This window comes from Kogia breviceps, chromosome 2 (assembly GCF_026419965.1).
Source record: "Kogia breviceps isolate mKogBre1 chromosome 2, mKogBre1 haplotype 1, whole genome shotgun sequence".
In the NCBI taxonomy this organism is placed as follows: domain Eukaryota; kingdom Metazoa; phylum Chordata; class Mammalia; order Artiodactyla; family Physeteridae; genus Kogia; species Kogia breviceps.
In genome coordinates, this window is record NC_081311.1 from 20804934 (window position 1) to 20832030 (window position 27097).

The 27097-nt window shown below is 42.0% G+C and overlaps 1 long non-coding RNA gene across 2 annotated transcripts in view; it reads left to right on the plus strand.

The window, feature by feature from the left end:
- The window catches only part of LOC136793680 (uncharacterized), a 300761-nt gene that overhangs the window by 218138 nt on the left and 55526 nt on the right, over window positions 1-27097 (plus strand). Inside the window, exon 1 of one of the 2 annotated variants that reach the window (XR_010839292.1) lies at window positions 22574-22696. The exons of the other annotated variant lie outside the window; for it this stretch is intronic. This is a non-coding gene — a long non-coding RNA (uncharacterized lncRNA). Of the gene's footprint in view, window positions 1-22573; window positions 22697-27097 lie in introns of those variants that run through there. 2 annotated transcript variants of the gene reach the window in all.

Consider the following 27097-nt stretch of genomic DNA (forward strand, 5'->3'; position numbering starts at 1 on the left):
TACCATCGAGATGGTATCAACAACATATTGCTCTCTCAAGGCTCCATTCTTTAAAATGGCCCTCACTGTGGAAATGGTGGAAAAGGTGTACATTCCCAAAACATGGGAGGAGACAAGGACCCTCCAATTGCCTGGATCTAACTCTAAGGTCAACCACTAGTCATGTCCTCTTGATGACCTCTTCCACCATCAAGTGAAATTTTCAGTGCATTACACCAGGGCCAGACAGGACAGATGTATGTCAGGAAAGGTAAACACTTTGGTGTTCCTTTCAACCAATATGAATTTTATTTATTTATTTAAAGAGATTCACTGATAATTTTTTAAGAGAATGGCTGAGAAAGAGGACTGTTGTGGGTATCCTTGATCTCTATTATTCTTCACAGTTTGAAACTTAATTGTGCATTTCCATCTCAGTACAGCAAATCCTTAGAAGGAAGTTTAGCTACCATGTTTTATAACTCAGCTCGCCCTTTGGAAGTGTTACCACCCCAAACAGCTTAGCAAAATGCTCTTTTGAACCCATGTGGTACTCCTTTTTCTTAATTTAAAATATATTTTTGTGTCTTTTATAGATTGGTATTCTGGAAACTTCTCAGCTAGTCCATCAAGTAATCCTTCCTGTATAAGTAGCTGGAGAGGAGGGCAAAGGGAAAGTGTGTGTAGCCTTGAGTGACAGATTAAAATATCTAGACTTAATTATTCAGGCACTGGGAAACTAAGATAACTTCAATACAGAAGACTGTGAGGACTAGTTTCTACTTTTTTTTTTTTTTTTTTTTTGTGGTATGTGGGCCTCTCACTGTTGTGGCCTCTCCCGTTGCGGAGCACAGGCTCCGGACGCGCAGGCTCAGCGGCCATGGCTCACGGGCCCAGCCGCTCCGCGGCATGTGGGATCTTCCCGGACCGGGGCACGAACCCGCGTCCCCTGCATCGGCAGGTGGACTCTCAACCACTGCGCCACCAGGGAAGCCCCTAGTTTCTACTTTTAAGAAGCTGTTTCTTTAGGGGATTTCACCTTACTAGTTAGATGAATTAGAACAGAGAGAGAGTCCCTGGAAATGGAGAGATTAGAAACAGGACTGTTGGGGAAGTATAAGAGATCAGGGCTAGCTTCAGCATTGTTGCAATATCTTAGCAAGAAACACCCAAATTCAGAGACATTATGAGCTACAACCAACTTCACTTAATGATTGATTTTTTGTGAGGAGTAAAAGAGGAGCAGGGGTTTAAGGGCAATTCCAAGATTTCTAACTACAAAGACTGGTTTGCCTGTGATCAACACTGAGACAAAAATAAAAAAATAAATTAATAGAGATGTGGATCTGAGAGAGAGGATAATACTTTCGCTTGTGGCCATATTATATTTGAGGGGCCCTAATATCATAGTGAATATATCCAGGATGTATCTCTGACTCCAAGTTCAATCTCTCTTGGTGTTTTATTTTATTTTGTTTTATATTGGAGTATAGTTTATTCACAATGTTGTGTTAGTTTTAGGTGTACAGCAAAATGATTTAGTTATAAATATTCATATATCTACTTTTTTAGATTCTTTCTTTCCCATATAGGTTATTACAGAGTATTGAGTATATTTCTCTGTGCTATACAGTAGGTCCTTGTTGATTATTTATTTTACATATAGTAGTGTGCATATTTTGAAAGTGTCACTTCTGGAATTGCCCACTACAGTTTAACAATATGATTCAAAATAGGGGAAATGTTTGAATTTGATTATTTAAAAATGTCCACATTTTAGAAGATTTTCGGTGTACATACTGAAGTGAGACCTGGTTAAGTGACCCAGCCCACTTCCCTGACTAGTCTTTAAGGAAGAAATTCATTTATGAATGATCCAAAGTATAATGCATAAAGCTACCCACAAGACTTCCCCAGGTCATTCCTGATATTGGTATTTGGTCTTCTTGCTTCAGTTTGAACATTCTTATTGACAGGAAATCCCATGTTTTACAAGGATATCTATATCTATATCGATATCTATATCTATATCCCTTAGAGTGATGTAAAATTCACTTTCCTGTGACAACCACCCATTGGCCCTCCCTCTGCATCCTAGTAAAATATAGACTAAGGCCATATGACTGAAAGATTTATGTTCATTTAATAGCTACTAAATATATTCTCTGTAAATTCTCTAGACACATTCATTCAACTCCTAAAAGTCACTTTATTTTATTTTACTATCACTTTTTTTCCTGTGACAGGGTTTTCAAAGCTCTTCCCCAGTTTGTCTGTTTTTTGTTTTGTACTCTAGTTTATTCTAGTCTGTCTGTGTACTTTTTTTTTTTTTTTTTTTTTCTTTCGGTACGCGGGCCTCTCACTGTTGTGGCCTCTCCCATTGTGGGGCACAGGCTCCGGATGCGCAGGCTCAGCGGCCATGGCTCACGGGCCCAGCTGCTCCGCGGCACGTGGGATCCTCCTGGACCGGGGCACGAACCTGCGCCCCCTGCATCGGCAGGCAGACCCCCAACCACTGCGCCACCAGGGAAGCCCTGTCTGTGTACTCTTTTCTTTAAAATGTGATAACCAGTATGAGCTGAGTGCTCCTGAGTTGGTCTGAGCTATCTAGAGCATGTTCTTCTAACTGATAGTACTAGAGGAGAAAATCTGAACAGATTGATCATTAGTAATGAAATTGAGTCATTAATCAAAAAACTCCCAACAAACAGTCTCACAGACATAGAGAACAACCTGTGGTTGCCAAGGGGAATGAGGGGTATGGGGGAGAGATGGATTGAGAGTTTGGGATTAGCAGATGCAAACTATTGTATATTGAATGGAAAAACAATATCCTGCTGTATAGCACAGGGAACTATATTCAATATCCTGTGATAAACCATAATGGAAAAGAATATATATATATATATATATATATATATATATATATGTATATATGTATATATGTGTGTGGTGTGTGTGTGTGTGTAGCTGAGTCTTTGTTGTACACTAGAAATGAATACAACATTGTAAATCAACTATATTTAATAAAATAAATTAAAAACAAACTCTCAGCAAACGAAAGTCTAGGACTAGATGGCAGATGGCTTCACAGGTGAATTCTATTAAATATTAAATATTTTTAACACAGTTAATACTTATCCTTCTCAAACTATTTCAAAAAATTAAAGATGATAGAATACTTTCAAGGTAATTTTGTGAGGCCAGCATTACTGTGATACCAAAACCAGACAAAGACAACACAAGGAAAGACACTAACAAGCCAATATCCTTGATGAACATAGATGCAAAAATCCTCAACAAAATACAGTAGATCCTTCAACAATGAGGGAGTTAGGGTTAGACAACCCCTTGTGTAGTTGAAAATCCACACATACCTTCACAGTCAGCCCTGCATATCCACAGTTCCACATCTGTGGATTCAACCAATTGTGTGTCATGTAGTATTATAGTAGTATTTATTGAAAAATAATCCACATATCAGTGGAACTGTGCAGTTCCAACCCATGTTATTCAATGGTTAACTGTATTATCAAAAAAAATCCAACAATACATTAAAAGAATCATACACAATAATGAAGTGAGATTTATTCCAGGTGTGCAAGGATGGTTCAATATTTGCAAATCAATCAACATGATACACCACATTAACAAAATCAAGATAAAAATTGTGTGATTATTTCCATAGATACAGAAAAAGCATTGACAAATTTAACATCCACTTACTATAAAAACTCTCAACAAACTGGGTATAGAGGGAACATACCTCAACATAATAAAACCCATATATAACAAACCCACTGCTGACAAAATACTTGACAGTGAAAAGTTGGACGCTTTTCCTCTAAGATCAGGAACAATACAAGGATGCCCACTCTTGCCATTTTTAGTCAACATAATATTGATAGAACTAGCCACAGCAATCAGACAAGAAAATAAAGTAGAAGACATCCAAATAGGAATGGAAGAATTTCCTAAAATTGTCACTATTTGCTGATGACATGATACTGTATATAGAAAACCCCAAAGACTCCACCAAAAAACTATTAGAAGTAAAAAATGAACTCAGTAGAGTTAAAGGATGTAAGATTAATATACAGAAATTTTGCATTTCTATACACTAGTAATGAACTATCAGAAAGAAAACAATCCCATTTACAATTGCATCAAAAAGAATATAAAAATATCTAGAAATAATTTAATCAAGGAGGTGAAAGACCTGTACTCTGAAAACTATAATACCTTGATGAAAGAAATTGAAGAAGACACAAATAAATGGAAAGATATATAATGCTCATGGATTGGAAGAATTACTGAAAGCAATTTGTAGATTCAGTGCAATCCCTACCAAAAATACCAATGGCGGTTTTCACAGAACTGGAACAAATAATTCTAAAATTTGTATGGATCCAGAAAAGATCCCATATAGCCAAAGGAACCATCCATAAGAAAGCAGAAAAACGCTAGAAGTATCACACTCCCTGATTTCAAACTGTACTACAAAGCTATAGTAATGTAGACTGTATGGTACTGGCACAAAGGCAGGCACATAGATCAATGGAATAGAATAGAAAGCCCAGAAATAAACCCACGCACATATGGTCAATCGATTTATGACAAAGTAGCCAGGAATATACAGTGGGGAAAAGACAGTCTTTTTGATAAATGTTGTTGGGAAAGCAGGAGATCTACATGCAAAATAATGTAAGTAGGACACTTTTTTATACCATTTGCAAAAATAAATACAAAATGAGTTAAATACTTAAATTAAGAATTGAAACCGTAGAACTCATAGCAAAAACATAGGTGGTATGCTCTTTGACATCAGTCTTAGCAATATCTTTTTTTGGATCTGCCTCCTCAGGCAAGAGCAACAAAAGCAAAAATAAACAAATGCAACTACACCAAACTAAAATGCTTTTGCATAGTGAAGGAAATCATCAACAAAATAAAAAAGCAGCCTAGTGACTGGGAGAAGATACTTACAAATGATATACCTGATTAGGTATAAATAGCCAAAATTTACAAAGTAGTCACACATATAAAGATAAGAAAATGAATAAAAATGGATAGAGGAACTGAATAAACATTTTTTTCCAAGAAAGACATACAGATGGCCAGTATGAAAAGATGCTCAGCATCACAAATCATCAGGGAAGTGCAAGTCAAAACCACAATGAGATATCACCTCACATTTGTCAGAATGTCCATTATCAAAAGACAATAAATAACAAGTGTTGGCAATGATGTGGAGAAAAGGGAACCCTCATGCACTGTTGGTGGGAAAGTAAACTGTTGTAGCTACTATGGAAAACATTATGAAGCTTCCTCAAAAAATTAAAAATAGGACTACCACACAATCCAGAACTTCCACTTCTTGGTATTTGTCCAAGAAAAACAAACAAAAAACCTAATTCAAATGTATATATATGTAGTCCTATGTTCTCCACAACATTATTTACAACTGCCAATATATGGAAGCAACCTAAATGTCCATTGATAAATTAATGGATAAAGAAGTGGTATATATAAGCAATGGAATACTATTTATCCATAAAAAGAAATGAAATCCTGCCATTTACAACAACATGGGTAGACCTTGATGTTGTTATGCTAAGTGAAATAAGTCAGATGAAGGAAGACAAATACGAGATAATCACATTCACATGCAGAATCTAAAATACAAAACAAATAAACAAACAAAACAGAAACAGACTCATAGATTCAGAGAACAAACTGGTGGTTACCAGAGGGGAGGGGGTGGCTCGTTGGTTGAAATAGCTAAAGGAGATTAAGAAGTACAGACTTCCAGTTATAAAATGAATATGTCAAGGGGATATAATTTATAGTCAATGATATTGTAATAATTTTGTATGGTGACAGATGGTTATTAGACTTACAATGCTGATCAATTCATAATGTATATAAATGTCAAATCACTATCTGGTACATCTGAAACTAATATTATATGTTAAATATCCTTCAATAAAAAATAAAAATTGCAAAAAGACATTTCTTTATAAGCTTAGACCAATGAAGACTCTAGGCCTTTTCTTCAAATACCTCTCAAATTTGAGTACCTCCAACATAGACATGTATTTCATTTTTTAATTTTGCCAAAAATGTAGTAGTTTTCTGCTCAGAGCTTATAAATTCTTCTTGCTTATTTTTGAGATTAGATATTAGCTCACATTCTAATCTACTGGTTGTGGGCTAAGGTACAAATCATTAATTTTGACCTTGGTTATTCCTGAGACCATGACCTGACAGTGTGACCACTGATGGTATGGCTCATTTCAATGATACAAAGTACATGATTACAGGATGTGATTTTTTTGGATAATCGTTCCTATAGCTTTAATGAGGTCATGTAATTTCCTAGTGCCTCATAATATCTGTAGCCATTCTCCATAAGACAGCTAAGAGAATATTCAAATGTTGTTGCATCAGTGCTCAAAACAAGTGCCTGGGAGACCAGAAAGTAATTTCCTCTCCCATGGTACATTATTGTGTTATTTCCTGGCTGTTCTAATCTTAGAATTTTGAGATATTATTAATTTTGAGGGCAGAGGTTCTGGATTTGGCAAGGTGGCTTTTAATTCCAAACATGTCACACCTAAGACTGCAGAAAAATTGGGAAAACACACTCTCCCCACAGCCACAGGATATTTAAGTGCTAGACTTGTAAATATCCTTACATATAATTTATTTTCCCAATTTTCAAACTATTTAATCAGCTAATTAAAGAAATTCTAGGGAACATTTGCCAATGTATAAAGTGTACAAAGCTAAATTGGCTGGTTAAGGATTTAAATTTTTACTCCGATAAGCCCTCCATTTACTAAATATGTGAAATTCGAAGGTTATTAAATGTATCTTATCTTCATATCTTTTAATCTTAAAATGATAATGATAGTTTCTCCTTTGTCTACATCATAGATGAGTTGGTTTATATAAAACTATAATTTATAAAATATCATATTATACCCACACCTATTAGTTTTGCTACATCAAAAGAGAAGCACTTATGGTAGTACACGGTAAAGTGATAAATAGATGGTTTAAACAACATGTGTTCTGGAAGAGGCGAATAAGAGATTCTAAGTATTTATACAAAAATCAATTTCTGTTCATTCCAAAATTACCAAATGATTAAGACAAATCATATGAAGACATATCATTTTATTAGGTTATGTCATATTGTATGATTATCCTAGTCAGAAATGAGTAGTCTAATACTAGATATTGTCAAAGACTATGGATGACAAATGTGTTTCTTGTTGAAAATTTGGGAGTGACTTCTTGGAAGCCTGGGGTCCTAAGGGTTTTGAAGCTTCCTCATTCCTTAACAGAGAGGGGTTTGTTGCTAAATTAGATTGTATAAGTGACTATGTTTTTTGTACCTCTTCACTTTCAGAGGTGCAGTCTAATTCTCCAATCCTTAAATATGGGATGCTTTGAGATTTGATTTGTCCATTAGAATGTGGTGAAAGCAATTTTGTCATGAGTTCAGAGCCTAGAAGACACGGGGCTTTGTACCATTAAGATTTTGATTCTAGAACTTTCACCACTACCATAATTTGAATGGATCCTTGCTATCCCTCTGTAGAATGAGAGCATGTATGTGCAAAGACCAGCTCTCCCAACTGAGCCATCTTCGTACATTCAGCCCTGAGCTAACTCTGGTGCTGACTGCAAACACATGAGTAAGAATGAACTAGAACATATGAGCCCAGCCCAGACTAGCAGAACTGTCCAGCTCACCTGCACCCTTATGGGCTAGTAAATGCTTCAAGCCACTGAGTTTTGTGGTGGTTCGTTATATAGCAATCAATCCTTAATTGTTACAATTAGTGATGTCTGCTATGAGTAGAAGATAAGATTGATGTGCATTTTTCAGCACTATCATAGTTACCTTCATTTCTTTGATTCTTTCCCCTGCCTTTTCCTCTTTCCCACATTCACAATTCTGGTTCCATAATGCTGAAATTCACAGCATTTCTTAGGACAGTTGGGACCCATTGTTCTCAAAATTGCAAGGTGAGGATGGGGGCTGAATGCTCAGGCTTTCTGTCAGTACAGTTTGTGTCCCTGTTTTCTGAGCCTGACAGTTTGGAATTCTGACTGTCAGCCTGTCAGTGCCATGTTACTGTCTCCTGTATAATATGCCACTATTAGAAAATCATCCATGATGAGTGTCCAGTGGACCCCATTAACCCGTGGACTGACAAATTTAATACAATATCATTGCAAATGCCTCTTACCTTTAGTATATTTTGAATATAAATCCAAGTGCCCTGTTGGGGAAATAGAGAACAGTCTTAATGAATGATCACTTAACAAAACAGGACCATGGGAGGCACGCATGAGAAACAGTGGGTACAACTTCCTCTGCTGATTCTTCATTTGAATATTTTCAAGCTTGTCCCACCTGCTTGGCAAATACTGAAGGTGCCACTGAGAGAAGGAACAGAGGCAGATGAACAATTCCACAAACCCCCACTGAGTTGATGAGAAATGAACAAATGCTGCTTCTTTGTTCCCTAGAGGCAGCATTGCATGTCCTACTGCAGTTCCCAGTGTTTCTGATTTCTCTGTATGTGGTTTCTCCCCTTGGCAATAGCCCTATTCGTGCCAAGGAAGACAAAGTGATAATGGCAGCTCTAACTCTAAATCTTGCCCCTATAATTATGATGGCTTATAAAAGTATTGGCCTTAAGTCTAGATTTGGAGTCCACAGAAAATAGCCCCTTTCCTTTCTGAAACAGACTAAATGAGTGATTGGAGTAGATTAAAAAAAATCACTTTCTGAATGATATTTTGTAGATTAATGAATGTATTGAACCATTCTGATGATAGATAAGGAAATTATTTCCACTGTAACTTAGAAAACTAAAACTGCTCTATCTTAAAGAGGTCTAAAATTTGTCGAGCTTATCAAAAGTGCATGACCAATGAAGAAGTGCAAGTTTATAACCCATTATGGAGTACATTAATTTCTTAACATGCATAATTTTTCTGTTTCATTACCATTGATGTGATCCTTGTGGGAAACAGTAATTTTGGAAAAAAATAAATATGGGTCAGAATAATAGATTTTTAGGGGAATATTAAGATTTCTCCACTTGATTAATATGTTGCAAATTAATTTTATCTCTCTGGCATTGACCTCTTTTAGCCTCTATTTTCCAAGCTAGAAACATGATCCATTTTGTGCAGTAATGAAATCTAGATTTGAACTAAGTCCAGTGAAGATGTTAGTGAAGTCTGCAAAAATGGTGAAAAAAAGGTTTTATAAAGTCAAAAAAGCAATGAGGAAAAGGTGGTATCAAGCTAGAAAAAAAAAACTCCTCAAATTGTGTAAGGGAAACTATCTTCTGTGGTAACCTGGAAGCTAAGAAATTTACATGTTGAACTTGTGAGCCTTGGAAAGATGATTTTCATGCACAGTGTTACAAATTCCAGTTGGCTTTGTCTTACTCCCTATGAAAAGTTAGGAGGAGACAGAAATGAACTAAAGAAGGAACTGTTTAGTTTCAAGCAACATTTAGGGGCTATACAAAAAATAGGGCTTGCCTGGCTGGTAAAGTATTTCTTTTCTTTAGTTATTCTGGGAATTAAGTGATTTTTCAAGTGAAATGAATCTTGGACCAAAGTGCACATCAAGGGTATAGCTGTAAAGACACTTGATTAAAATCTTCGAAAGGTTTAAGTTGTTCCCCTGGTAGCTCCTCTCAAACCAAGGGGCTCCTAAGTTTTTTAGGGGCATTATTCCACAGCAGCCAGGCACAACCCATGTAGAGAGAGACCTGTCACTCAGATTTCCCAGTTATTTCTCTTAATACAATTTTTTTTACATGTCTCATTTAATCTGGGCCTCCGGTTCCCAGAGAACCTTTACTTAAGTTAAGCAGAAAGAGATGTTCTATTTCCCAAGAGTTGCCATAAAAATCTAGAATTATATCTCAATGATTCAGATGGCTCTGGCTTGGGTCATGTGACTAACCCTAAATCAATCACTGTGGCCAGGGGTACGTGACATTCTCATTGGTCATTCCTAAATGATATTTCAATCCCTGATATTCAACTTCCTTTCCAGATTATTTTTCAGACTGCCAGCATCTGGGTCGTATTCTCCCCCTAGCATGCTGTCAGCTTGCACATAACACAGACAGTCCTTCTGCTTGACTTCTCACTATATTTCCTACCTCCCTTTTCTGGGCAAACACACATCTCTTTACAAACACTCCATTAGTTTTGATGTTTGTCTGAGTGCTCTGGTGTGTTGAAAGGGTTTCTCTAAGGTCTCCCGACATTTCCTGATTGCCTGCTGTGTGTAATTTCTGTTTTTCTCCTGGGCCATCATTCTTGGAGAGACATCCACTTCATCAGTATCCTTTAAAACTGCTTGGATTTGTGGGTGTGCATTCAAGCAAGAAGGGAGGCCTATTGAGGTGAGCAGAATCTCACTGATGTGTTTTGCCAAGTACCAGGGAAACTTCATGGTAAACAGGGAGCATGCTTAGACAGGCAGGCTGCTCCTTTCATCATGCGGCTAATAGGACAGAACTGATAGGGTAATGGAGGAGATGCTCAGGTGAGAAGGAAGGGACAAGTTGTTGACTATGTGTATGTTAGATTGTTACATTTATCTCTCTGGTGGAACATGAAGCCTTGAATATTTTTATCTGAGGAAAAGAAACCGTTGCCACCACTCTAGCTTGGGTCTCAGGAAAAGGCAGGATTTGGTGTCTATTTCACAGCTTCCCAGCTGTTCCTTATAAAAATTCTCAGGTGCCTTTGACTGGTACAGGCATTTCTGCCCAGACACATCTTTTAGGAATGGCAAAATTCACCTCAAAGATGCTATTATAGATGCAGTTTTTCATGGGTGGTGCACAGTTCTGAGAGCATATGGGTGAGTTTAAATTCCTGGATAGCTCCAGGCTGTAGCTCAGCTCCTCAACAGTCACCTTTGTAACTGTTGTCACTTGATCACAGTGTCCATTGTTAAAGGAAGAGTATGTGATGCAGTACAAAGGATGCCTCTTTTCCCTTTTGAATTTTCACCAGCTCCTTTTACTATCCTTAAATGATCCTTTCCTGAATTATCTATTACATTGGTGATTATAAAATATTAATTTTCTAATACTACAATTATTCCCATTTTTAAAAGCTGCTATTCTCCTTCAGAGCAGAGAGTTGACTTGGGAAGGTCAATTTTAAAAATGTACATTATGAAATATGTATATTGTCATTGATGTAAGCATCCCATGAAATATTTGTCATGTTTCATGAATAACCAAGAAAAACTAAGTGCTCTACAGGCCTGTGGCAAATGTGTACAGCTGAGTGCTTCTCATGTTTGGACAGGACAGAGAACAAACTAGAATTCTTTTTGCCAATTCACTTACTGGTCATTTTCCACCATATTTCTATCAGTACAATTTCTACTTGTGTCCTTATGGTGCTAACTCTACTAAATTCATCTCTTAGAGAGTTCTTCACAGTGGGAGTATGGTGGGCTGTTGAGCAGGTTTCAGTATATTATAGTTCAAAGAGTATTGGACTAAGAGTCTAGAATCATAGATGCTGCTAACCAGATTGTGACCCTCAATTTCCACGCCCACAAAACGCAGATGTGTGGCTTTACCTCTTTTTTCCCCTAGAGATTTATACATTTTAAAATTGAGATATAATTGATATATCACATTGCGAAAGTTTAAGGTTTACAGCATATTGATTTGGTACATTTCCATATTGCAATATGATTACTACTATAGTGTTAACTAGTACTTCTTTTATTCCTAACATTGGTTGGTTCTAGTGTTAGACCTGAACGGTCTCTGAGGGATCCCAGCTCGCCCAAGAACCGCCAAGAGTCGAGAGTCGCTGCAACACGCAAGAGGTTTATTAGGAGCCGGTGCACCGGGGTTCCTTGGTCCTCACGCAGGAGGCCGAAGAGGAACCCCCCCCAAGCGGAATCACATACATTTTATAGCTTTCATTTTTCATTATGCAAAGTGTGGATATATCAAGGGTTTTTTTCTCATTGGTTTGTTTGTTCCTGGACCGGAGTGGGGACTTGGCTCTACTTCCTTGATTGGTTGGCTGTCGGATGCCTACTTTACATTTACCGGTGTGGGGTCTTGGCTCTAGTTCCTTGATTGGTTAGCTGTCGGATGCCTACTTTACATTTTCGTGTTTTTGTGGTGGGGGGTTGAGTCACATGAGTTATGGTTGGCTAGGGCGACCTTTAAACTCTGGCTTAATCATTCTTATCACCCGCCATACTGGTTTGCTCGAGGTTTCATCCCCCGCCATACCTGTTTGCTCGGAACGGTTTCTGCCGGGGGGGGGGGGGGGGGGGGGAGACATTCCAGTATCTTATTGCCAGCCGAAAAAGCTTAAAGCTCAAAAGTATCGATAGGGAAGTAGGGGTGTAAGTATAGTTAAGGCCCTACATTCCCCCCTTTTCTTTTTGCAATTAATTTCAATCATGGAATTTCAGCCTCTCTCTGCAAGCTTTGATATTGTTGTCTTAGCATTAACACTTGTACTGCGCTGACACGTTGCCTGATAAAGGCTATCAAGCGATTTAAAATGCATGGTCCAAAAGTTAAGAGCAGCAACAAAATAATGAGGGGTCCTAACAAGGTGGAAATTAAAGTAGTAAGCCAGGGTGATTTGTCAAACCATGATTGGAACCATCCTTTTTGATTTTCCCTTTCTTGTTTCCTTTTGTCCAGGCGCTCCCTAAGCCTGTCCATAGTTTCGGTGATAGCCCCAGAATGATCAATATAAAAACAGCACTCTTCTTTTAGTGCGGCACATAGTCCACCTTCCTTAAGGAACAGCAGGTCTAGTCCCCTCCTGTTCTGCATTATTACCTCTGAGAGCGAGGTGAGTGATTCTTTTAACTGAGTTATGGAACTTTCTAACGCCCGGAGATCGACATCTACAGCCTGTCTTAAGTTAGCATAGTAGTGAGGTTGTTGGATGAGGGCTGTTGCACCTGTTCCTACCCCGACTGCCGTTCTTAATCCTAGGAGTACAGCCAGGGTGAGGGTTACGGGCTCTCTCCTAAGTCTCCTTTTGCCTTCATATTCGTCTAGAAAAGATGAATCTGAATGATAGATGAGTCTGGGGACCAGCTGGACTAACACACAAAAGTCGGCCGAAGCATTGAGGACCTCTAGAGAAATGCAAGGGGTCAATCCCGTGTTACATGCCCACCATCCATCCTGAGGAGGGAGGAGATATCCTGAGCCCTGTGGGAGGCTTGAATTGGTACAGAGATGTCGATGGGACGGGGGAGGGCGTTCCTACACATGTACCGTTTCCTGATACTGAAGACAAGGTCAATTTATTATTTCCTTCTTGTTTCCATCGACATTGATCTGAAGAGTTGACATTACTAAAATTAGAACTATATCCTATAGCATCATAATAAGGGGGAGGAGCAGCATAGCAAAGCCAACATGATTTGGTAGCCTCTGGATTTGTGGCATTTAGGACCCCAAAAGCCGCCTGGACCAATGAGAGCATTCGGTCTCGGGGGGCTCTGGGTTTGCTTGTTATTTCTTTTAGTCCAGAAGTCTGGTTTCTTATCCCTGGTAGTATTGTGGGTGGGGCCAAGGGTAGCAGAGGGTGCCCAATCTCAGGATTGGGGCCCATAGGGACGGGAGTAGGGGTCTCGATCTTTAATTTGATGGTCATTAGGAGCCCATCATCATATTCTGCTTTGTAAAACCTTATACCCCATGAATGGCCACCTATCCAATTTTTGTTTTTCTTCCCAGGTTCACTAAAAGAAATTTTAAGGGGATGGCACCACGTTGAACATTCGGGCACATTGTCGTGATGGGTGTAGTTGGCCATTACCTTGATAAAATCCCAGCTAGAGGTGGGTTTCCAGTAGGTGTCCCCAGTGGTTTCATATCCCCAGCTCTTGCAATAGAAATGTTCTCTTCCCCCGCACTGATAATTCAAAGACCAGTGACGATGGAACCCAGGGCATACATAAAAGGAGAGGGCCCTGAGCATGCTTCTCCGATCCTTGGTCGAACAACCCCCCCCCCCCCCCCCAGGGACTAATCCCCAGTCCCCGGGCGCTGTCCCCGGCCGCTGATTCGGGGCAGTTTGTTGATCGTGATATCCCCCTACATCCCAGTTAGGGGGGGCTCCCAGGGCCAACTTACAAACATCGGGGAAGAGGTCTGGCCACCAGGTCCAAGGGGCAGCAGTATGGCTAACAGACCATATTACATCTCCAGTTTGGGAAATTACCTGCCAGGTTAAACGCTGGGGCAGGTGAGGACTAAAGTTACTCACAGCCAGTAGGGGTAACAAAGTCAGAGTTATGAGTCTGGTGAGCGCAGGAGCTTGAGCTTGAGCGGGTTGCTGGTCTTTTGGGCCCGCCATTCCGATGATGATGCAGACGCTGGCGCAGCTTTTATGTGTGAGGCGTGAATCCAAGCAGCGATGCCGTCTACCTTTACAGCCGTGGGGGTGGTGAGCAGGACGATGTATGGTCCTTTCCATCGAGGCTCTAGCGTCTGGGTTCGGTGTCAACGGACATACACGGAATCTCCGACTTGGAAAGGATGAGCTTCTGCTGGTGTTCCGGGTCGGTAAGCCTCTGCCAGCTGGGACCACACCTCCTTTTGGACCAACTGGAGTCCCAATAGCCTAGCATATAAGTCAGTGTTATTCTGGCAGTCAGGACTTATTCCTTCCCCGAGCGTGAGAAGGGGAGGTGGGGCCCCGTATAGAATTTCAAATGGAGTGAGATGATAGCGGGAGGGGGTATTTCTAGCCCGAAACAGGGCTAAGGGAAGGAGCACCGTCCAATCTGTACCGCCAGTCTCTATGGACAATTTAGTTAGGGTCTCTTTTAGAGTTCTATTCATTCTTTCTATCTGTCCTGAACTCTGGGGTCTATAGGCACAATGTAATTTCCAATCAGTCCCCAGGTATTTGGCCATACCCTGACTTACCTGGGCGACGAAGGCGGGACCATTATCGGATCCTATTACCTTTGGTGCCCCGAACCGCGGGAAAATTTCTTCTAAGATCTTCTTGGTCACCATAGTAGCTGTCTCCTTTTTCGTTGGGAAAGCTTCTATCCATCCTGAGAAGGTATCTATGAAAACTTCTTCTAGGAAACTGCTTCCATCGGTAAACCAGGTAAAGTTGGCATCGGGGAGAGGCTGATCCATCAAGTCTGGCCTGCTACCGTGGGCTGCAGCCAATACTTCCTGACAATCATGGATGATGGTGGTGGTGCCTTCTAGGTCGGGGTCAGGCAGCAAGGTGGCCGGGTTAAGTCCTGTGGCTGATGTAAACTTAATACGGTCTGAATTTAACAGCAGGGTTTGGTAATGAGTCATTCTGGCATTTGTTAGCCACCTGTCGGGTGGCTGACGAATCACACTTTCTAATGCATGGGGGGCTGTTATCGTTAAGTTCTGTCCCAAAGTCAATTTGTCAGCATCTTTGACCAAAGTGGCCACGGCGGCGATTATTTTTAAGCAGGTGGGCCATCCTGTTGCCACAGGATCCAATTTCTTTGATAGGTACGCAACCGGGCGATTCCAGGGGCCCAGTTTCTGAGTTAGTACTCCCTTTGCGATACCTTTATTCTCGGCCACGTACAGATGGAAAGGCTTAGTTACATCTGGTAGCCCCAAAGCCGGGGCTGATAGCAGGGCTCGTTTAATTTGGTCAAAAGCCCGTTGTTCTTTATCACCCCAAGCGAAAGGGATGCCGTTCTTGGTCAGGGGATACAAAGGGGCTGCTAATTCAGCAAACCCCGGAATCCATAGCCTACAGAATCCGGCCGTCCCCAAAAATGCCCTAACCTGTTTAGGACTCTTGGGGGCCGGTATGTGGGCAACGGTGTTTTTCCTGCTTTCCGAGAGCCATCTCTGTCCTTCTTTTAGCAAGTACCCCAGGTAACTGACCTGTCGTTGACATATTTGTGCTTTCTTTGCTGAAGCCCGATATCCCAGTGTCTCAAGTTCCGTTAATAGCCTTTCAGTCCCCCTGATGCAGTCTTCTTGGGTCTCTGCCGCTAAAAGAAGATCATCAACATATTGAAGGAGAGTTACCTGTGGGTTAGACTCTCTATAGGATGCCAAATCCTGGTGTAGGGCCTCATCGAAAATGGTGGGGGAGTTCTTGAATCCTTGGGGTAGGCGAGTCCAGGTCAGCTGGCCTGACATCCCCGACGCTGGATCCTTCCATTCGAATGCAAAGTAATGCTGGCTGAGAGAGGAGAGTCTCAGGCAGAAGAAAGCATCTTTAAGATCCAAAACAGTGTACCAAGTGTGCTGAGGTAGAAGAGTACTTAAGAGATTGTAGGGGTTGGGCACCGTGGGGTGGAGGTCCACTACTTGCTTATTCACCTCATGTAGGTCTTGTACCGGCCGGTAATCATTAGTTCCTGGCTTTTTAACTGGTAAAAGAGGGGTATTCCATGCAGATTGGCACCTTACCAGGATCCCTAATCCCAGCAACCTTTGTATGTGAGGACGAATGCCATCCCGAGCTTCTTTGCTCATAGGGTACTGGCGGACTGTCACCGGGGTGGCGGTTGCTTTGAGTTCTACCACCACGGGGGGGGCGATATTTTGCCATTCCCATACCGGCAGTTTCTGCCCAAGGCTGTGGAAACCTGGTCACCCAATCCTGCATATCAACTTGTGGAGGCGAGGGCACTTCATATAACCTATGTTCATCTTCCAGCTTCATAGTCAAAATTTGGAGTAATCTCCCTTGGTTGTCAGTTATAGTGGGCCCTTCTGGTTGAAAGTGGATTTGGGCCCCCACCTTAGAGAGTAAGTCCCTGCCTAGCAGAGGGTATGGGCACTCAGGTATGACCAAGAATGAGTGGGTTACTTGTCTCATCCCAAGGTCTACTGTCCTTCGTGTGGTCCATGAGTACTGCTTATTTCCTGTAGCCCCCTGGACCCATGACCTTTTAGTTGAGAGGGGGCCTTTTGGGTGGAGGAGGACTGAGTGCTGAGCGCCGGTGTCTACCAAGAACTGGACGGGTTCCCCCTCCACTTTAAGAGTTACCCTGGGCTCGGGGAGAGGGTCCGAGCCCTGACTTCCCTAATCTTCCTCTTCCAGGGGTAAAATTTTGTCTCTGGTTGGTTTTCCCCCATTCTTCTTTTTAGGGCATTCTCTTACCCAGTGACCTTTTTCTTTACAGTAAGCACATTGATCCTTGTCTAATGGTCGCCTTCCTGTCCGCCCTTCCTGTCTATTCCTGTCTCTAATATTTCCTCCTCTGACTACAGTGGCCAGTATCTTACTCAAATTCCTCTCTTGCCACTTGTCCCGCCTTAATTCATGGGCCTCTTGCTCCTTCGGCTTCCTTTCTTCCCTTTCCTCTTCTGTTTCCCTCTTATTATATACTTTATCTGCCTCTTTTACTAAGTCCTGAAGTGAGAAACCTTGTAGGCCATCCAGCCTTTGTAACTTCTTTCTAATGTCAGGGGCCGCCTGGTCAATAAAGGCCATTGCTATGGTGGCCTTATGTTCCTCAGAAGTTGGATCATAAGGAGTGAACCGTCTAAAAGCCTCCATTAAGCATTCTAGGAACACGGTTGGCGACTCCTGGGGCCCCTGAGTTACCTCTCTTACCTTGGCCAAATTCGTGGGGCGCCTGGCTGCTCCATGGAGACCCGCCACCAGAGCCTGGCGATACATCTTCAGGTGCTCCTACCTTCTGGGGTATTGAAGTCCCAATTCGGCCTGACGAGTGGAAAACCGGCATCAATCTTGTTAGGCAACTGGGTAGGTTGCCCATTGGCGCCTAACACATTCTTTCTAGCCTCCAAGAGAACCCGTTGCCTTTCCTCAGTTGTGAGGAGAGTCTGGAGGAGCTGTTGACAATCGTCCCAGGTGGGTTGGTGGGAGAAGACAAGAGACTCTATTAAAGCAGTGAGAGCCTGTGGATTTTCAGAGAAAGTAGGGTTATGCATCTTCCAGTTATAAAGATCTGCAGAGGAAAAGGGCCAGTATTGGAGGGGCCTATTCCCGTGGTTATCGGGGGGGCCATATTCTCTAAGGGGTAGAGCGGTAGAATCCGGGGAAATAGCCCTCCGGCTTCTGGTGCCCGCCGAGGGACCCCCCCCCCCTCTGCCACAACAGGTGGCCCTAATGGTGCGGAGGGTTGTGGAGCTGGGGAATCGGGAGGCGGTATGGGGTCTAGGGCTGGAGGGTAAGGTGGTGGTGGGGGATCGAGGAGAAGCAGATCGGACTGCAAGTCTGGATATATCGCCTTCCGTGGGCCCGGGGCTTCAGATGACTTCTCGGCGTCCGGGGCTGGGCCTCGATCAGAAGGACTTGGGCCCCCCCACGAGCGGCGCCGGGGAGGTGGAGCATGAGCGCACGTGTTAGAGCGCGGCGACGGGTCTGGTTCCCTCGGCCCCGGGATTCGGCGAGCCCTGCTGCCGGGGGGCTGTAACACTCGGGGAGGGGTGGGCCCGCCGCCGCCGCCGCCGCCGCCGCCGCCGCCGCTGGCCAGCCGCCGAGACGACGACGACCGCGACGACGACGACGACGACCGCGACGACCGCGACGACGCCCGCGACGACGACGACGGGGCCCCCCCGAGCCACCTTCCCCACCGGCCTTCCCAGCCGTCCCGGAGCCGGTCGCGGCGCACCGCCGCGGTGGAAATGCGCCCGGCGGCGGCCGGTCGCCGGCCGGGGAGCGGTCCCCCGCCGGCCCCACCCCCGGCCCCGCCCGCCTACCCCCGCGACCCCCCCGCCCCCACCCGCCCGCGGAGACGCGGGGGGAGAGGCGAGGGGCGGAGGGAGGGCGGGGGGAGGGGTTGGGAGGAACGGGGAGCGGGAAAGATCCGCCGGGCCGCCGGCACGGCCGGACCCGCCGCCGGGTTGAATCCTCCGGGCGGACTGCGCGGACCCCACCCGTTTACCTCTTAACGGTTTCACGCCCTCTTGAACTCTCTCTTCAAAGTTCTTTTCAACTTTCCCTTACGGTACTTGTTGACTATCGGTCTCGTGCCGGTATTTAGCCTTAGATGGAGTTTACCACCCGCTTTGGGCTGCATTCCCAAGCAACCCGACTCCGGGAAGACCCGGGCCCGGCGCGCCGGGGGCCGCTACCGGCCTCACACCGTCCACGGGCTGGGCCCTAGACTTAACTTCGGTCCAGTGACTTAGAGTGAGAGAGAGAGACGTCGTCATAGTTTGTCCCATTATCGTCCGTCAGGAGAAAGATAGAGCACAGGAGAACAATAAAATTTCAGAAGACACACATTAATATTGCCGCCGCGAGCTCGTTTTAAAACTGCAACCAACTCAGATTCAGATGGCAGTTTGTATATCCTGCCAGGACCGGTGAAGGGGAGACAAAATTTGTCTCTCCTTCCAGATGGACCACCAGGGCGTCCCCCAGGGTCCGTGGACACCAGCCATTGGCACGTCTGCCTAGCCAGGAGTCCAATACAGATTTCACAGCGAGCCGGTTCACACGGCTTCTTTCTGATGGCGGCTTACAGAGGACAGAAGACGAACAGACAGACAATTAGGCCTACCTGATACCTCCAACTCCCGAGGTTCCTGCGACCCGGGGCGAGTGGGGATCCCGGACGAGCCCCCAATCTGTTAGACCTGAACGGTCTCTGAGGGATCCCAGCTCGCCCAAGAACCGCCAAGAGTCGAGAGTCGCTGCAACACGCAAGAGGTTTATTAGGAGCCGGTGCACCGGGGTTCCTTGGTCCTCACGCAGGAGGCCGAAGAGGAACCCCCCCCAAGCGGAATCACATACATTTTATAGCTTTCATTTTTCATTATGCAAAGTGTGGATATATCAAGGGTTTTTTTCTCATTGGTTTGTTTGTTCCTGGACCGGAGTGGGGACTTGGCTCTACTTCCTTGATTGGTTGGCTGTCGGATGCCTACTTTACATTTACCGGAGTGGGGTCTTGGCTCTAGTTCCTTGATTGGTTAGCTGTCGGATGCCTACTTTACATTTTCGTGTTTTTGTGGTGGGGGGTTGAGTCACATGAGTTATGGTTGGCTAGGGCGACCTTTAAACTCTGGCTTAATCATTCTTATCACCCGCCATACTGGTTTGCTCGAGGTTTCATCCCCCGCCATACCTGTTTGCTCGGAACGGTTTCTGCCGGGGGGGGGGGGGGGGGGGGGACATTCCAGTATCTTATTGCCAGCCGAAAAAGCTTAAAGCTCAAAAGTATCGATAGGGAAGTAGGGGTGTAAGTATAGTTAAGGCCCTACACTAGAATTCTGTGTGTCTACAACTTTTTATGAATGATTTGATGGATTCCAGAGAACTTTTTATAAAGTCTTCACTATGTTAAAATATTAAAGAGCATCTCTAAAATTTTCGATGTCTCTAAAAATTTTCTTTAAGAAGATAGGCCTTACTGTAGTTGCAAAAATTCAGTATCGTCATCATCATCATCACTATTACCATCACCATCAACATTTACATTATCACTAACATTTCTTCAGTGTATTTTATGTTCTAGGCATAATGCTAAAGATATTACATGTATTTTCACATGTGATCTTACAATAAGAGGTACTAGCATTATTCCTATTTCACATATGAGAAAAATTAAATTGAAAAGGAAGTTTTCCCAAGGATGCAAAAGTAGGAAATGATGGAACCCAGTTCTTGAAGTCAGTTTGGTCTGATTTTGAAGTATATGTCCTTCACCACTACTTTATCACTCCTGTATGGACACAGTTAATGAGATACATTATTGAACTCTTTATGAGGCCCATTATTAAATTAAGCAGTAGAGCAAGGACACGTTATTCCATTTTATGTATTGGTCCCCTATAACTGTATATACTCACAGGATACATTAATACCCATCCTTAAATTTTACCTCTATCCAATGAAAACAGGCCCCAGATTTGTCCATTATAAGGTTCCCAAAGCCAGGGCTTCAAACTTCAAAATGCTTCCCTTTGGTGCTCCTTTGTTTTAAGTCTCTTTTATTATGAGACTTTGTTGCTCTGTTTTTTGGTTTCTATGCTTAAAACTTCATTTCCTCATTTCTATGTTCAATTATTCCCATGTATTTCCAGGACTGAATAGTCCAGTGACTCATTACCATTTAGAAATATTTTTCACAGTAATAGTCAAATTAAAAGTCTAAAATATAGAGCTATCTCTGTGCTGATGTCCAAGGAAAATTTGCCATTTTTTTCCTCCTGCCAAACTTTTGACAATAGAAGCAATTTTTGTAATTTCTTAGTTTTATGTCTTTACCAAATAGTGAGTTTATTTCTCCACATCACCACTCAAAGAGAAAGAAGGCAGATTCTCACAGTTATCCAGGGATCTCTGCTTACAGCCCTGACTCCTTTATTCCCCACTCTAATCTGTCCTTTGAGTCAAATTTTAAGGATTTTCAGAGACCAGAAGTAGAGGGAGGACTGCTGAGAAAATTTGCATATTGTATGCTATTTGCATATGTTTATTTAATGTGATTCCAAACATTTCCCTGTGACCTTGAGTTGTACATTTAAAAATTAAAACCTTAATATTTACACTCAGTTTGAGGAAGGAAATTTTGCAAGTGAATATTTATGGTGGCAGTCGTTTTAACAGGCCATCATAAGGAAAATGGCAGAAGAAGTACAACCTGAATGAAGGTTATTACATTATATGCCCGTTAGTCATATACCCTTATTAAGTGCCTGTTGGCCTGTCATATTCTATGTCTGGCATTTAGAAGATCATAGTGGTGAGAACTGAAACAACATAACAAATTTGGGCTCTAACCTTATAGAAAAATATATATAGTTTACTTGGCTTTAAATTTTCCTCACACTAGCCCTATGAGGTTGGATTAATTATCCCCATATTACAGATGACTATTCAAAATAGTAGGAACAATGGATGCAATCCTCAGTATCCAACCCCAGTATTTAATAGGTATAGCCTGTGGACGCTGAGTAGAGGATGGTGGCAGGGCATTGAAGTAGATGACTTCCCTTTAAGTATTTGCCCTACAGTAATTGTGGAATCAGGAAGAAACATAGGAAAGTTCAACAAAAATTGATAGCTTATTATTATTCATAATCGTGGATCATTTAGACTGAAGTAGTAAGGTAAAATTGTTACCGAGGCCGAGCTCGCCTGCTTGCCGCACAGCAGGCCAATAAATCGGAGACGAGGTGTTGAGGCAAGGAAGACGAGTTTATTCGGAAAGCCGGCAGACTGAGAAGATGGCAGACTAAAGTCTCAAAATAACCATTTTATCGGGGTTTGGATGCCAGTTTTTTTTATAGAACAGAGAGGGGGAGGAGATGAGGAAGTAAAGTAAAAAGCCCATAAGATTTGCAAATGTCCCCTGGAATGGCCAGCCTCAGGGAGGGGATGTGTTAATTTCTTCTTTCTTGCAGCCAGCCAGAGGTGGACAGAGTCCGGATGTTTCCCTGAACAAAGGCTCTTTGGTTTAACATTCAGGCAGAGGGGCAGGGCTCCCCCAGGGAGGCCATTATGTAGAGACAGTATCCTTTTAGTGAACAAAAGCAGCGGAAAGCAAAGGTTAAAATAAAAGAAACAGATCCAACATGTAGTAAGATTTGGCTCTTCCCTGTTACAAAAGGGGATTAGTGAAAGGAGATATTTATTGTAATATTGGGCAAGGACAGTACCATTTTTGGACAGGACAGAAGAAAGAAGAAAAGACATTAAGGTAAGAAGAGAAAACAATGCACATTGTGAATTTTCCAATTATACCTGTCTATCATACATTGATATTGGGAAGATGGGACTGGAAATCAAGGGGTTAATGTGGAAAAATATACATTCTTATGTATAATATCCTTAAGTTTAACATATGTTAGAGACTTCATCTTAACTAATCCTCCCACACAAACTCTATGTTGTTTGTATTATTATCCTAATTTTGCATGTGGTCAGAGTACATTATAGATACAAAATGTACACAATCCTTAAGTTTCCCATATATATGTGTGTGTGTATATATATATATATACACACACACACACACACACACACACACACACACACACACACACATATATATATATGTTTCACTCTCCAAGTAGGGAACAGAGAAGCAAGTGTTAGAAAGAGAGAGATTCCTAATGATTTTGTTGAACTTCTTGATCCAGCCTTATCTGAAGGCATTTTCCCAGTTGATTTGTTTGCTTGTGTTTGCTTAGGGTCCTCAAGACTCAGTTTAACTTAGATTTTTGTCATCAAAATCAAGACCATCCTGATTTTAGTGTGGAAAAATGGAAGGGACAAAGGTAGACTGAGGTACAGTTCAGGAGCCCTCCAGCAGAGGGGCTGGGGAAATTATTCAGGGTGACCTTATTTTTCTCTTCATTTGGTAAGAAGAATCTCTGTACCAAGTCAATCACGAAATCAACATAACTGAGAAGTTTTTTTCCTGCCTCATGAAGGGGAACTTGCAAATTTCTAACTAAGCTAAGCACAAAGTAAGGCAGGAGAAGACTTATACTTATTATGAAACATCTAAGACAAGTGCTGTTCTGCTTCGGCTGATTTAGAGATATTAAAGTGGGAGAAGCTGGGAAGAGATGTGCTTTTCCATACCCAAACATCATTTATTTTATTTGCACTGGCTGCTTTCCAGAGAACTGTTGCCTTCCTCCTTTCTCATGTCTTTTTTTCCCATTTATCAGTTAGTCCATCAATGTCAGTATGTCTTTCTGACTCCCCTTTTTCCTTTCCTCCCCTTTTATATTTCATCTCAAGGAGATAAACCTTCAGAGAGAGAAACTTCTAACCTTGAACTTGCGTAGATGACCCCGTGATGGATGACTCTCCCGATTATCTTGTTAAAGGAATAGGATGCAGGTTTTATGTATTTTCTGAATGCCACATTCTCAATTCCTTATCCCATGCTCAAAGAGAAAGCAGTAGGTTTCCTACTTAAATAGAGGTAGCCTTTTCTCTTTCCTATGGTTTCTAATGATCATAACTTTAATAAAGTTCGAGGTGATGGGTAAAAGTGAGATAAATTGGGGTTTATAATGAGAATGATCCTTTATCATTCCCTACAGAGCTCGAACTCGGTGTAGGCATTCATGAAATAAGGGCTTCAGGACTCATAAACACACACATGCACACGCACAAACAAGGTTTCTAGAAAGGTAACTCCTCCTTGTAATGGCTAGCCAGAGACTGTGCTCAGCATGACCACACAGGTGTTCTTGCAAGCAGCTATTTGGAGATCTCCATAGGGATTAGAGGAGGAGATTGAGTGAAGGATAGGAGTAGGAAGGGGGTTTCCTGTTGATGGGCAGATCTGCCCTCACATGTCCTCACAATTTTAGAGATGTTGGAAGGAGCCACTGCAGACTGGATCTCTAAGAGGAGCTGTAGACAGTGGAGTTAGTCAAATCAGTTCCTAGTCTAGAAGGAAATAGAAACGAAGAGATGACTCAAGGTAAGGGGATTATAAAGGATAAACGGGTAGGCCACTGTCCTTGATAGCTGCTGAGGTTGAGGCAAGAACAGAAGCCTTGGCCATGCACCTGGAACAAGTTAGATTAAGCAGCTGGGAAAACCTTCAGACAAATGAATATAAAGGCTTTAGACTGAGTGGAAGAGGGCAGATACTGAAGCTTCATCTATCAAGATTTGGGAAAGAGAGATCTTCTTTTTCCACCAGGATGAGAAGTTCTGCAGTGTTCTCACGAGATTTCTCTTCGTTGCAGACACCAGGATTTGAGGTGAGTGTTTTTGATAAAGGTACATTTCTCCTCCTGCTTCTGACCTTGCTGCAGAGAAGGAGAGAAAGAGAGAGAGGGAGAGGAGAAATAGAAAGAGCAAGGATTAATGAACAAGAGAGAGGCCTGATAAGCAGAAATATGTAAGCAGGAGTAAGACTTTGAACGCTGTCTGAAAACTTCAACCTCCCTTGTATTATGAGGGGATAGTGGTAAACATTAGATTCTGATTTATGAGTTCTTATTTGGAAAAAGAAAAAAAAGAGTTCTGATTTGGGGCTGATATTCTGTATTTCTATCAAGTTCCCTGGTGATGCCAATGCTGCTGGTTTGAGGATTACACTTAGAATCGCAAAGATAAGAGAACAGGTACATATCCAGTTGAAATACAGCAAGCATCAACAAGTATGAAGGAGAAAATGAGAGAAAGCTATGCTACAAAGTGGAAACCTGCAGCCTGAGGTCAGGAATGCAGTGAAGCTGAGAGTCAATATACCCTACAAATTTGTCTGTTCTTAAAGCCAGGGGCGTGGTTGGGAGCTAGCAATTACCTACTAGTGCATGAGTCATGAGTTGGCTTTGGCGACAGGTGACAACACCACCTTCTCCTCCCTCTCTCTCCTCATTTCTCAGCTTTGTCAGTTCACGTGGGGAGAGGTGGCTGTACCTTGGAGAGTAAATGCTGCTCTGAGTAGAGTCCTAGGAAAGGTATAATCTAGATCTGTTTTCCTCTGCCTTTCAAGATGACAGGATAACACAGACCCTTCCACAGCTCGTTCATACTTTCATTCCACACTTGAAAATATTCTGGTTTTAACTTGGAGACTAACACTCCAAATTAACTTGTTTTCTTAGTTAATTAAAATTAATTTCTTAATGTATTTTCTTAGCGAAACACATTGAGAGAATGTTCCCTTTAACATACTCTTCATCTTCAAATAAGGGGTCTGATGCTGAGATCATATGAAAATTTTCAGTTACCTCAACAAAAATTCTACACTGAACCATCTTTCTTTCTCCCTGTAATTTCCACATTTAAGCTTAATTGACCTTCCCATAAGTGAAAGCAGAGATGCAGTAATATTTCTCCACACATTAAAAGAAACTGTCAGCTGTCTTTCTTTGTATTTTTCCCTGTGGAAAATAAATGATGTTATCATGCTTACAGGAGTACCTACATGAATCTGGATATTTTATTATTGGAGTCTCATATTGACAAATTTGTGAAATGTGCTGATTTATGTTCCTGTAAATCACCACACTAGAATAATGAAGAATAAGTGTTCAGGAGAAGGAATGGTCTTAGCAGATACGAAAAGGGACATTAGTCATTGTCCTTTTCCTGAAACTTTAGCCATCTCGTACAATTTAACTCCCTTCTCAAACTACAGTTTAAAATGATGTTATTAGGCTGTGTTTCCAGGAAAGGAATGGCAATTGAGTTATATCTCATGTACAGACTGGAATCGTTTAATAATTGGCTGTTTGGCATATGTGTTAAAAAGGATCATGAGACCTTGTATAGACTCAGAAACTTCTTGGCTTGATTACGGCTGACCATCATGGACACAGGGGAGGAGAGTCACAGAATATAAGCCATACAATTTCCCAAATAGATATTTAAAAATACACCAACGGTTGAAATCTTATGTCCACACAAAAACCTGCACACAAATGTTTATAGCAGCTTTATTTATAATGACCAAAACTTAGAAGCAACCAAGATGTCCTTTAGAAGGTGAATGGATAAGTAAACTGTAGTACATCCAGACAATGTAATGTTATTCAGCACTAAAAAGAAATGAACTATCAAGCTGTGAAAAGACATGGTGGAACTTTAAATGCATATTATTAAATGAAAGAAGCCAATCGGAAAGGCTGCATACTGTATGATTACAAGTATATGACATTCTGAAAAAGGCAAAACCATGGAGGTAGTAAAAAAGATTAGTGGCTACCAAAGGGTGTGTGTGGGGGGAGATGAATAGACAGAGAACAGAGGATTGTTAAGGCAGTGAAAATATTCTCTATAATATTATAAGGTGGGTATATGTTATTATACATTTGTCCAAACTCATAGAACTTGCAACACCAAGAGTGAACACTAAACTATGGATTTGGGTGATTATGGCATGTCAATGTGGGTTCATCCTTGGTAAAAAGAAATGTACCATTCTGGTAAGTTATGTTGATAGTGGAGGAGGCTATGGATGTGTGTGGGCTATGGTTATATGGGAAATCTCTGTACCGTCCTCTCCATTTTTTTGTAAATGTAAAACTGCTCTAAAAATTAAAGCCTTAAAAACAAAAAAATATAGATCAAGGAACACATAAGATTTTAAAACCTATGATAGAAATCAGATGACATAGAT